Source organism: Ranitomeya variabilis, chromosome 7 (assembly GCF_051348905.1).
Source record: "Ranitomeya variabilis isolate aRanVar5 chromosome 7, aRanVar5.hap1, whole genome shotgun sequence".
Classification (NCBI taxonomy): domain Eukaryota; kingdom Metazoa; phylum Chordata; class Amphibia; order Anura; family Dendrobatidae; genus Ranitomeya; species Ranitomeya variabilis.
The window spans coordinates 80,411,992-80,426,105 of record NC_135238.1 but is presented as its reverse complement, the minus strand read 5'-3'; the positions used below and the strand labels follow the sequence as shown (position 1 = coordinate 80,426,105).

General features: G+C 42.7%; 1 protein-coding gene across 1 annotated transcript in view; it reads left to right on the top strand.

Annotated features, from left to right (window-relative positions):
- ARPC1B (actin related protein 2/3 complex subunit 1B) overlaps positions 1 to 14,114 on the top strand; it is a 117,097-nt gene that overhangs the window by 1,706 nt on the left and 101,277 nt on the right. The gene's annotated exons all lie outside the window — the stretch shown is intronic.

The window sequence follows — 14,114 nt, the reverse complement described above, 5'->3', positions numbered from 1 at the left end:
TAACCCCAGATGAAGTAGGATCACGCGAGACCGCTACGTCATCACAGGTCATTGCCGCAAAGCATCACTGGGAACAGGAGCTGGCAGGAGCATCGCTAAGGCCCGGGCTGGATCCGGGGGCCACCAGAAGGTGAGTATATAACTATTTTTTATTTTAATTCTTTTTTTAACAGGGATTTGGTGCCCACACTGCTATATACTAGGTGGGCTGTGCTATATACTATGTGGCTGTGCTATATACTATGTGGCTGTGCTATATACTATGTGGCTGTGCTATATACTATGTGGCTGTGCTATATACTATGTGGCTGTGCTATATACTATGTGGCTGTGCTATATACTATGTGGCTGTGCTATATACTATGTGGCTGTGCTATATACTATGTGGCTGTGCTATATACTATGTGGCTGTGCTATATACTATGTGGCTGTGCTATATACTATGTGGCTGTGCTATATACTATGTGGCTGTGCTATATACTATGTGGCTGTGCTATATACTATGTGGCTGTGCTATATACTATGTGGCTGTGCTATATACTATGTGGCTGTGCTATATACTATGTGGCTGTGCTATATACTATGTGGCTGTGCTATATACTATGTGGCTGTGCTATATACTATGTGGCTGTGCTATATACTATGTGGCTGTGCTATATACTATGTGGCTGTGCTATATACTATGTGGCTGTGCTATATACTATGTGGCTGTGCTATATACTATGTGGCTGTGCTATATACTATGTGGCTGTGCTATATACTATGTGGCTGTGCTATATACTATGTGGCTGTGCTATATACTATGTGGCTGTGCTATATACTATGTGGCTGTGCTATATACTATGTGGCTGTGCTATATACTATGTGGCTGTGCTATATACTATGTGGCTGTGCTATATACTATGTGGCTGTGCTATATACTATGTGGCTGTGCTATATACTATGTGGCTGTGCTATATACTATGTGGCTGTGCTATATACTATGTGGCTGTGCTATATACTATGTGGCTGTGCTATATACTATGTGGCTGTGCTATATACTATGTGGCTGTGCTATATACTATGTGGCTGTGCTATATACTATGTGGCTGTGCTATATACTATGTGGCTGTGCTATATACTATGTGGCTGTGCTATATACTATGTGGCTGTGCTATATACTATGTGGCTGTGCTATATACTATGTGGCTGTGCTATATACTATGTGGCTGTGCTATATACTATGTGGCTGTGCTATATACTATGTGGCTGTGCTATATACTATGTGGCTGTGCTATATACTATGTGGCTGTGCTATATACTATGTGGCTGTGCTATATACTATGTGGCTGTGCTATATACTATGTGGCTGTGCTATATACTATGTGGCTGTGCTATATACTATGTGGCTGTGCTATATACTATGTGGCTGTGCTATATACTATGTGGCTGTGCTATATACTATGTGGCTGTGCTATATACTATGTGGCTGTGCTATATACTATGTGGCTGTGCTATATACTATGTGGCTGTGCTATATACTATGTGGCTGTGCTATATACTATGTGGCTGTGCTATATACTATGTGGCTGTGCTATATACTATGTGGCTGTGCTATATACTATGTGGCTGTGCTATATACTATGTGGCTGTGCTATATACTATGTGGCTGTGCTATATACTATGTGGCTGTGCTATATACTATGTGGCTGTGCTATATACTATGTGGCTGTGCTATATACTATGTGGCTGTGCTATATACTATGTGGCTGTGCTATATACTATGTGGCTGTGCTATATACTATGTGGCTGTGCTATATACTATGTGGCTGTGCTATATACTATGTGGCTGTGCTATATACTATGTGGCTGTGCTATATACTATGTGGCTGTGCTATATACTATGTGGCTGTGCTATATACTATGTGGCTGTGCTATATACTATGTGGCTGTGCTATATACTATGTGGCTGTGCTATATACTATGTGGCTGTGCTATATACTATGTGGCTGTGCTATATACTATGTGGCTGTGCTATATACTATGTGGCTGTGCTATATACTATGTGGCTGTGCTATATACTATGTGGCTGTGCTATATACTATGTGGCTGTGCTATATACTATGTGGCTGTGCTATATACTATGTGGCTGTGCTATATACTATGTGGCTGTGCTATATACTATGTGGCTGTGCTATATACTATGTGGCTGTGCTATATACTATGTGGCTGTGCTATATACTATGTGGCTGTGCTATATACTATGTGGCTGTGCTATATACTATGTGGCTGTGCTATATACTATGTGGCTGTGCTATATACTATGTGGCTGTGCTATATACTATGTGGCTGTGCTATATACTATGTGGCTGTGCTATATACTATGTGGCTGTGCTATATACTATGTGGCTGTGCTATATACTATGTGGCTGTGCTATATACTATGTGGCTGTGCTATATACTATGTGGCTGTGCTATATACTATGTGGCTGTGCTATATACTATGTGGCTGTGCTATATACTATGTGGCTGTGCTATATACTATGTGGCTGTGCTATATACTATGTGGCTGTGCTATATACTATGTGGCTGTGCTATATACTATGTGGCTGTGCTATATACTATGTGGCTGTGCTATATACTATGTGGCTGTGCTATATACTATGTGGCTGTGCTATATACTATGTGGCTGTGCTATATACTATGTGGCTGTGCTATATACTATGTGGCTGTGCTATATACTATGTGGCTGTGCTATATACTATGTGGCTGTGCTATATACTATGTGGCTGTGCTATATACTATGTGGCTGTGCTATATACTATGTGGCTGTGCTATATACTATGTGGCTGTGCTATATACTATGTGGCTGTGCTATATACTATGTGGCTGTGCTATATACTATGTGGCTGTGCTATATACTATGTGGCTGTGCTATATACTATGTGGCTGTGCTATATACTATGTGGCTGTGCTATATACTATGTGGCTGTGCTATATACTATGTGGCTGTGCTATATACTATGTGGCTGTGCTATATACTATGTGGCTGTGCTATATACTATGTGGCTGTGCTATATACTATGTGGCTGTGCTATATACTATGTGGCTGTGCTATATACTATGTGGCTGTGCTATATACTATGTGGCTGTGCTATATACTATGTGGCTGTGCTATATACTATGTGGCTGTGCTATATACTATGTGGCTGTGCTATATACTATGTGGCTGTGCTATATACTATGTGGCTGTGCTATATACTATGTGGCTGTGCTATATACTATGTGGCTGTGCTATATACTATGTGGCTGTGCTATATACTATGTGGCTGTGCTATATACTATGTGGCTGTGCTATATACTATGTGGCTGTGCTATATACTATGTGGCTGTGCTATATACTATGTGGCTGTGCTATATACTATGTGGCTGTGCTATATACTATGTGGCTGTGCTATATACTATGTGGCTGTGCTATATACTATGTGGCTGTGCTATATACTATGTGGCTGTGCTATATACTATGTGGCTGTGCTATATACTATGTGGCTGTGCTATATACTATGTGGCTGTGCTATATACTATGTGGCTGTGCTATATACTATGTGGCTGTGCTATATACTATGTGGCTGTGCTATATACTATGTGGCTGTGCTATATACTATGTGGCTGTGCTATATACTATGTGGCTGTGCTATATACTATGTGGCTGTGCTATATACTATGTGGCTGTGCTATATACTATGTGGCTGTGCTATATACTATGTGGCTGTGCTATATACTATGTGGCTGTGCTATATACTATGTGGCTGTGCTATATACTATGTGGCTGTGCTATATACTATGTGGCTGTGCTATATACTATGTGGCTGTGCTATATACTATGTGGCTGTGCTATATACTATGTGGCTGTGCTATATACTATGTGGCTGTGCTATATACTATGTGGCTGTGCTATATACTATGTGGCTGTGCTATATACTATGTGGCTGTGCTATATACTATGTGGCTGTGCTATATACTATGTGGCTGTGCTATATACTACGTGGCTGTGCTATATACTACGTGGCTGTGCTATATACTATGTGGCTGTGCTATATACTACGTGGCTGTGCTATATACTACGTGGCTGTGCTATATGCTAACCATTTTGCACTTTTACAAATGTTCTACGTTAATACTTTCTAATGTTTACTTTAAAAAGTTTTCCATTAAAAAATTGTCATATTCAATGTATGCATTTTTTTCTTTGCAGCAAGTTTAGCTAACAATAAAATGCCTACTGGTAACTGAGGGAGTAGGCCACAAAAATTGGCATATAAGGGGTTGACTTATATTAAGCCCCTCTGCTGTATGGTATTGTAGAATTTACAATAGATATCACTCATGTAATGTAAGAAGTGAAATCTGGCATTGTACTATACCTATATTTCTCTGCTGTATCTGTGCATCATGAATCGTGGTATGTGTTAAATAGGGGGGCCCACTGAGACTCTTTCGTCCGGGGCCCTCAAAAACCTGGAGCCGGCCCTGATCCAGGCGCTGGCCACTGACAGGATGGATGTGCAGTCTGCTACGTTTTCCTATACTGTTTAACAAGCTATGACTGTATGTGGACGTTTACCTGCCAGACAGAACACACTTTTGGCCACTTTCTTGTCAATGACGGCTGACGGGAACGTGAAAGTATAATTTGGGGAAAGCTCCCAATATACAGTGTACTTTAGGCCACATGCACAGACTTCTTGAGCTCTCCAGCCTCACTTCTCACATCTTTGTGAAGGAAGGGAACATTTTTTTCTGATTATCTGCATTTTAGCCTCATGAGGTAATCAAGTTGCTGGTTAATTCTTAAAGGGAACCTGTCACTTGAATCAAGCTACCAAAACCACAGGCAGCATAAACTTGAGCCTGACTGTGGGATTATAACCAGGTATGTTATTCAGTGAAACGTTCTGGCACCTCCGAGAACATATAGTTAGAAGATCTGGCCTGTGACTGTAGCTGGAGATGAGACTAGTGCTGCCCTGCCCTGTACTTTTCCCAGTGCAGCTAGATATTATAACTAGATTTTCTCTGAAACGCAATCATGCAGCCAGGATATGATTCATGCTGCCTGTGATTTGGACAGCATGAATTAAGTGACATGTTCCCTTTAATGTTTAAGGCTACGTTCACATTAGCGGCGGGCGCCGCAGCGGCGCCGCATGCGTCATGCGCCCCTATATTTAACATGGGGGCGCATGGACATGCGTCGCACTTGCGTTTTGCGCCGCATGCGTCGCTGCGGCGCCCGCGTCCGGGCGCAGAGGACGCAGCAAGTTGCATTTTTGCTGCGTCCAAAATCAATTAAAAAAAGGACGCATGCGGCGCAAAACGCAGCGTTGTGCATGCGTTTTGCTGCGTTTTTGTTTGCGTTGTGCGCTGCGGCGCCGACGCTGCGGCGCACAACGCAAATGTCAACGTAGCCTTACCCCTTCACCCCCGGAGCTTTTTTCGTTTTTTCGTTTTCGTTTTTCGCTCCCCTCCTTCCCAGAGCCATAACTTTTTTTATTTTTCTGTCAATATGGCCATGGGAGAGCTTATTTTTTGCGGGACGAGTTGTACTTTTGAACGATACCATTGGTTTTACCAGAAAACGGGAAAAAAATTCCAAGTGCGATGAAATTGCAAAAAAGTGTAATCTCACACTTGTTTTTTGTTTGGCTTTTTTGCTAGGTTCACCAAAAGCTAAAACATTATGATTCTCCAGGTCATTACGAGTTCATAGACACCAAACATGTCTAGGTTCTCTTTTGGTCGGGTGAGGGCTTATTTTTTGCGTGCCGAGCTGGCATTTTTAATGATACCATTTTGGTGCAGATACGTTCTTTTGATCGCCTGTTATTGCATTTTAATGCAATGTTGCGGCGACCAAAAAAACATAATTTTGGCGTTTTTATTTTTTTTCTCGCTACGCCATTTAGCGATCAGGTTAATCCTTTGGGGTTTTTTTGAAAGATTGGGCGATTCTGAACGAGGCGATACCAAATATGTGTAGGTTTGATTTTTTTTTTATTGCTTTATTTTGATTGGGGCGAAAGGGGGGTGATTTGAACTTTTATATATTTTTTATTTTTTTTATATTCTTAAACACTTTACACGAAGCGCGTCACTAATCCTGCCCATCGGTGAACCCGTCATATGATCGCGAGTCACCGATGGGTCGGCATGACAACCAGAGGTCTGCACCAGATCTCTAAGGTTCTCATTGCCAGATTGCTATGAGCGCCCGCCCTGAGGTCAGTGCTCATAGTAAGGGCTGTCCCACACGTCCAGATAATTCCGGTACCGGAATAAATCGGTACCGGAGTTATCCGTGTCCGTGTGCCTGGGAACTCACGGAGGCCATACGTGCGGCACACGTGTGCCGCCCGTATGGCGAGTGGGTACCACACGGAGCGTGTGGTACCCACTCTGCATGGTGCTGAAGCTGCGATTCATATCTTCCCTGCAGCAACGTTTGCTGTAGAGAAAATATGAAGAATAGTGTTTAAAATAAAGATCTATGTGTCCGCCGCCCCCCCCACCCCCTGTGCACCCCCCCGCTGGTCAGAAAATACTTACCCGCTCCCTCGCTGCTTCCTGGTCCGGCCGCGGCTTCTCCTGCATGCGGTCACGTGGGGCCGATCATTTACAGTCATGAATATGTGGCTCCACCTCCCATAGGGGCGGAGCCGACTATTCATGATTGTAAATGATCGGCCCCACGTGACCGCATACAGTAGGAGGCGCGGCCAGACCAGGAAGGAGCGAGGGAGCGGGTAAGTATTTTCTGACCAGCGGGGGGGCGCACAGGGGGTGGGGGGGCGGCGGACACATGGATCTTTATTTTTAACACTATTCTTCATATTTTCTCTATAGCAAACGCTGCTACAGGGAAGATATGAATACCGGCTTCAGCACCATGTGGGGGGGACAGCGCTTACTGTAGCGCTGTCTCCTGCACGCACACGGACCCCAGACGGAGAATGTCCGTGTGAGGTCCGTGTTTTACGCGGACCCATTGACTCTATTGGGTCCGTGTAAAACGTGCGCTCCCACGAACACTGACATGTCTCCGTGTTTGGCACACGGAGACACGGTCCGCAAAAAATCAATGACATCTGCACAGATGCATTGATTTTTATGGGTCTACGTGTGTCAGTGTCTCCGGTACGTGAGGAAACTGTCACCTCACGTACCGGAATCACTGACGTGTGAAACCGGCCTAAGTGAGCATTTCTGCTACACACAGGCGATCTGATCATCGCCTGTGTGTAACAGAAGTGATCGAAGTATTGCAGTTTCTAGTCTCCCATGGAGACTATTGTTTACTATTGTTTAATATTTAAAAAAATATAAAAAAAATAAAGCAATAAAAAAATCAAATATACACATATTTGGTATTGCCGCATTCAGAATCATCCAATCTATCAATATAAAAAAAGAATTAACCCGATCACTAAACGGTGTAATGAGAGAAATTTTCAGAACGCCCGAATTACATTTTTTTGGTCGCCACTACATGGCAATAATATACGGGCAATCAAAAGATCATACAATCATACGATCTACACCAACATGGTATCAATAAAACAGCAGCTCGGTGTGCAAAAAATAAGCCCTCAACCAGCCCCAGATCATGACAAATGGAGACAATACAGGTCTCGGAAAATGGCGCCATTTTTTTTAAACAAATTTTGGAATTTTTTTCACCACTTAAATAAAAAACAACTTAAGAATGGTAAAAAAAAAAAAAACAACTGAGGAATTGCATTTTTTTTGCAATTTCACCACACTTGAAATTTTTTTCCCCATTTTCCAGTACACGATATATTAAAACCAATGGTGCTGTTTCAAGGTACAACTTGTCCCGCAAAAAACAAGCCCTCACATGGCCGTATTGACCAAAAAATTAAAAAGTATTGGCTATGGAAAGAAAGGGAGCAAAAAATGGAAACTCAAAAACTGAAATACCCCTAGTTGTTATTGGGTTAAAGAGAATCTGTCAAAAGATTGTTCCCTACCATGCCATGTGACTGCAGACTTGTGAATCCTGCTAATTTTGGTCTACTACATGTGACTGCAGACTTGTAAACCTGCAAGCTGTAAGAATGTCAGTGTCAGTGCCGGGAGCATGTTCCCAGCCAGAATCCGACTAGACCAGACCTGAGCAAACTGCAACCGATGGACCACATCTGACCCTTTGGCTTTTCCAGTCCGGTCCACGGACTGAGACAGCCAACAGAACAACTCCTAAATATACAACTGAATACTGAAAAAACTGAGTCAAAAGAGTCTGTCTATGTACAATACAAAAGTCTTTTATTATGGTATCATATAAAACAATAATTATCAAAAAGTCAATAAAACTATAATTATGAGGAAACAAGTAATAAAGGGAAGAAGTCTGGAGCCAATACCTTATAAAATATAAATGGGGGAATCGTGTTCCTGAACAATAAACATAAAGTTTTTATCGGAAGATGAAAATATATAAAGGTGCCTTTAAGTGGTCAGGGAGTCACTATACCAGGACAAGTGTCAAACTCAGTATAGCTATAAGTATGTAGTGAATGACTAAGATGAACCTCAAAATGGCAATTAAATAGTTTAAGACATGAAGGATTGATTCTTACCCATGCATATCTCAGTAAGGCACCAGACAGACAGCGAAACGCGCCTTGGGTTTGTCTGCCTGGTACCTTACTGAGATCAACATGGTAAGAATCAATACACCCCACCGCTGCTGCCACATGAGAAGAATGGCACCATAGAGATCACGCAGAATCCCCACCACTGCCACCAAATAAGAAGAACCTGCACCTGGCCACACCGCCTGACCTCACTTTTCTGTCCGAAAGAACAGACAGTATGGGCTGATCACTTGCATCAAAGTGGTGTTCTGCACCTCCTGGGGACACGTAAGGTCAGCTTGGCACAGTTTTACTCAGAAACCCACTCTCCACAAGAGCCCAGGAAGGCACGGGGCATGAGGGAGGCTGGCCTATGCAGCCGCTGGCATGGCACCACACTTACAACCCTGAAAGGCTGAGAGGCCCCTTTCAATAGTACCAGTGAAACCAAGTGCTGCCAGCCTGTTAGGACTGCCACCAGTTAGATGTAAGCCCGGTCCGTTAATGGGATTATATCGGGCCAGATACCAGCCTCCATAGCGTGGAAAGTTAAGCCGAGAACACAGACGTGTGGATTTGTGGATCGAGATAAAAGAACAGCCCAAGGATAAATTATATATTTAATCGCTTTAAGGGCACACTAGACAAAACACTATGCACACAATGGTTATAAATATAGTCAGAGATGCAAGAACAAATGTGGTAGGACAAACTATGCAGAATATAAGAGACAGATACCAGTTAGATGAAAAGTCTGGCTTGTGGGGGAGGGGCTCTCTCATGGGAGGCTAGTGGTCCCCTCTGTTCCTTGACTTCTCCCCACACGATATGTTGTCACGATCTCCACAGAGAAAAGCAATAAGCCATGCTTTACCCGAGTATTTAACCCCTTGGTGTCACTGCCCTCTCGGCTGAACCTATATCCCCTCCCCTTGCCTCTAACGGCTAAAAACTCCAATCCCTAAAATGGGTCATAACTCCTTAAATGGAACCTGTCAGCAGGATTGTGCACAGTAACCTACAGACACTGTCAGATTGATGCTGTTCTACTGATTGAAATGATACCTGGGTTGATGAAATCCATCTTGTGGTTGCTGTTTAATCTTAATTTTCAGCTTTGAGCTAATGATATGCTCGTGCTCCGGGGCCGGCTTGTATGGGTGGATCTTCATGTGGTGCTCTGCTTAGGTATTCATCAGTATGGCTTGTGACAGGTCACTGATTCCTCAGTGACCTGTCCCTAGTTTACATAATGAATATTTTACATACGGTATTTAAAAAAAAAAAAAAAAAGATAATAATCCCCTTCTGCAGGCAGGTGCTGGTGCCTGCACTGCACTATGATTGCATCTATATTATGCATTTAATTATTCTTTTTGATGGTATCCATAAATTCCTAAAAACATCAGTTTGAAAATGGCGCCGGCCATGCCTGCGCAGTAGCAGTTATCAGCGATCTGATAGCTGCTGCTGCACAGGCGCCGGCGGTGCCATCTTGCTAGAAAAAAAAGAATTTCTCCTCCAAGCAGGCAGTGCCATCTTGCTAAAAAAAAAAATGTCTCCACTAAGATGGCGCTGGTGGCACCAGGACAGTAGTAGCTATCGGCGATCTTCTTGGAAGAGGCAATTTTTTTTTCTCTAGCAAGATGGCGGCGCCGGTGCCTGTGCAGAAGCAGTGTCTGCAGCAGGGGATTTTTTTCTTTAAATATATATGATATTCATTATGTAAATTAGAGGGCAGGTCAGTGAGGGATCAGTGACCTGTCAGAAGCCATAGTGATGAATACCTAAGCAGAGCACCACATGGATACCCCCACCACAGGCCGCCCCAAAGCACGAGCATATCATTAATTCAAAACTGAAAATAAAAATTAAACAACCACAAGACGGATTTAATCAACCAAGGTATCATTTTAATCAGTATAATGGCGCCAACCTTACAGTGACTATAGGTTACTGTGCACAATCCTGCTGACAGGTTCCCTTTAATGGACTGTCCTAAGGAGGCGGTTTTGATGCCATCTGACCAGGCCCCTGCTACACGTCGAAACCATACACAGCTTTTTTACCTAGCTCCTAATAGCCATTCTACGTCCTCCCCACCCTGGGTTGCTAGAGCAGATCAAAATCCTGGAAGGCATTGGTCCCAATCCAGAGATCTTAAAAAATGTAATCTGTGTGGCTAGGACATATGATAAAACCATATTCTCCTTATGAGATAATAGCTGTCTTGACAAAGCAGTTATACACGGCTTGGGCTCCACAGGAGGTCTTCCTGTAGGAGTTTAATACTTGCTAGCTGGTGGGGGTGTGAATTTCTTCTTTGAAGCTGAGAAGACTGGGCCACCTGCTGAGCCAGGTGAGCTGTTACAGCTACACACGACAGAGGACTGTAGTATGATATGATACAGTTGATGGACATTATTTAAATCCCCCTATATTCTTCACACAGTGTCTTCACAAAAATGGCGCCAGATAACGCGCATGCACACATGCAGACTTCGGTGCCATTTTATTGAAGAATTCTATTACAACCAGCAATAGCAATGTGGCGGCTATCATCGTTATACCTATGACTGGCTCATGCGCAATGTTGAAGTTATAGTACATTACTTCAATAAAATGGAGACGGAGATCATGGTATGCACATGTGCTGATTCTGGTGCCATTTTATTGAAGCAAAGTACTATAACGTCAATATAGCAGTGGGTACGCGCCAGGCATAGGTGCAGTATGCGCACACTCTAGAAAGTTCGGGTGCAGTGAAAATAAAAGGGAGGAAAGCAGCAAGGGGAGGAAGACATTCATAAGACCTCACCCACAAACTCCTCCCCTGCCAGCAACTCAATGTAAATAAATACCACAGACTTTAACCTCTTAGTGACTGACCCACTTTTGACCTTAATGACCAGGCAAATTTTTTTTAAATTGACCAGTGTCAATTAGTTTGGTAATAACCCTGGAAAGCTTCAATGGATCCCACTGATTTTGTGATTGTTTTTTTCGTGACATAATGTACTTCATAATGTGGTAAGATTTGTTATATTTGAATTGCGTTTATTTGTGAAAATATCAAAAATTTAGTTAAAATTTGTCAATTTTCACATTTTTATTCTTATAGCATTAAATCAGAAAGTTATATTACACAAAATGGTTAATAAGTTACATTTCGCACATGTCTACTTTACATCTGCATAATTTCTGAAACATTTATTTTGTTTGTTAGAAAGTTAGAAAGCTTAAAAGTTGATCAGCAATTTCTCATTTTTCCAGCAAAATTTACAAAACCACTTGTTTAGGGACCACATCACATTTGAAGTGACTTTGGGGTGGGGGCCTATATGACAGAAAATACCCAAAAGTGACACCATTCTAAAAACTGCACCCCTCAAGGAGCTCAAAACCACATTTAAGAAGTTTATTAACCCTTCCAGTGCTTCGCAGGAACTAAAGAAATGTGGAAGGAAAACATTAACATTTACATTTTTTCACAAAAATGTTAACCTCTTTCTGACATCAGACGTACTATCCTGTCTATGTGCCCTGGGCCCGTATGACCATGGACGGGATAGTAAGTTCTCAGCGATCGGCTGCACACACGGGTGGTGTGCAGCTGATCGCGGCCGGGTGTCAGCTGGTTCTCACAGCTGACACCCTGCACTAAGGCTACTTTCACACTAGCGTCGGGCCGACGTTCCCGACGCTAGCGTTGTCTCCGCCGCACAACGGGGGCAGCGGATGCATTTTTCCAGCGCATCCGCTGCCCCATTGTGAGGTGCGGGGAGGTGGGGGCGGAGTTCCGGCCGCGCATGCGCGGTCGGAAAAGACGTTTACGATGGAGCAAAAAACGTTGCAAGCAACGTTTTTTGCTCCCGACGGTCCGCCACTGCACGACGCATCCGTCGCACGACGGGTGCGACGTGTGGCAATCCGTCACAATGCGTCGCTTAATGTTAGTCAATGGTGAAAAAACGCATCCTGCAAGCACTTTTGCAGGATGCGTTTTTTCTGCAAAACGACGCATTGTGTCGGATTGCAGTTAACGCTAGTGTGAAAGTAGCCTAAGTGCCAGGAGTGGTCACGGACCGCTACCGGCCATTTTAACCCTTGGAACGCTGCAATCAAACATGATCGCAGTGTTGCAGAGCTTGTAGAGGGGCTGACAGCCTCTCTGCCTTTGGATCAGAGACCCCGCTGCACGCCACAGGGTCCCGATCGCTGCCATGGAGACCCGATGCAGACCTGAGAGACTTCCTGTTATGCTCAGTGATGACTAGGAAGTCTCTCAGGTTAGTGTATAGAAGCTGCAGCGCTGACAACTTCGATAGCATGCAGATCTGCATGCTATAGAAGTGATCAGCCTGCAGAAAATAAGTGTCCCATAGTGGGCACAGTGAAAAAGTAAGAATGAAATAAAAAAAATTCTAAAATAATTGTAAAAATATTTAAAAAGAAAAATAATTAAAAAATCAATATTTATTCCATCAATAAATATTTGAATAAAAAAAATCTTAACAATAAAAGTACACATATTTGGTATTGCCGCCTCCGTAATGACCCAACCTATAAAACTATCCCACTAGTTAACCCCTTTAGTGAACACCATTTAAAAAAAAAGCCACAATAAAAAGCTTTATCATCATACCACTGAACAAAAAGTGGAATAACACACGATCAAAAAGGCGGGTATAAATAAACGTGGTACCACTGAAAACGTCATCTTGTCCCGCAAAAAGCAAGCTGCCAAATAGCTCCCGGAAAAATAAAAAAGTTATAGCTCTTAGAATAACGGGATGCAAAAATAATTATTTAAATATTTATATTTAATAGTTTTTATTGTATAAAAGCGCCAAAACATAAAAAAAGATATAAATGAGGTATCGCTGTAATCGTACTGACCCGAGTAATAAAACTTCTTTATCAATTTTACCACACGCGGAATGGTGTAAACGCCTCCCCCCAAAAGAAATTCATGAATTGCTGTTTTTTCTTCATTCTGCCTCCCAAAAATCGGAATAAAAAGCGATCAAAAAATGTCATGTGCCCGAAAATAGTACCAATAAAAACATCAACTCGTCCAGCAAAAAACAAGACCTCACATGACTCTGTGGGCCAAAATATGGAAAAATTATAGCTCTCAAAATGTGGTGATGCAAAAACTATTTTTTGCAATAAAAAGCGTTTTTAGTGTGTGACAGCTGCCAAACATAGAAACCTGTTATGATCTGGTGACCTTGGAGAAGCATGAGACTTTCTCTGGAGAAGGTGGAACCTGTACTGACTGCAAACCCTGAACTTAATACCGCAACTAGAAGTAGCCGTGGGATGTACCTAACAATCCTAGACACCTCGACAAAGCCGGAGGACTAAATACCCCTATAGATAGAAATGGGAATACTATCTTGCCTCAGAGAAAATCCCCAAAGGATAGACAGCCCCCCACAAATATTGACTGTGAGAGGAGAGGAAAAACACACG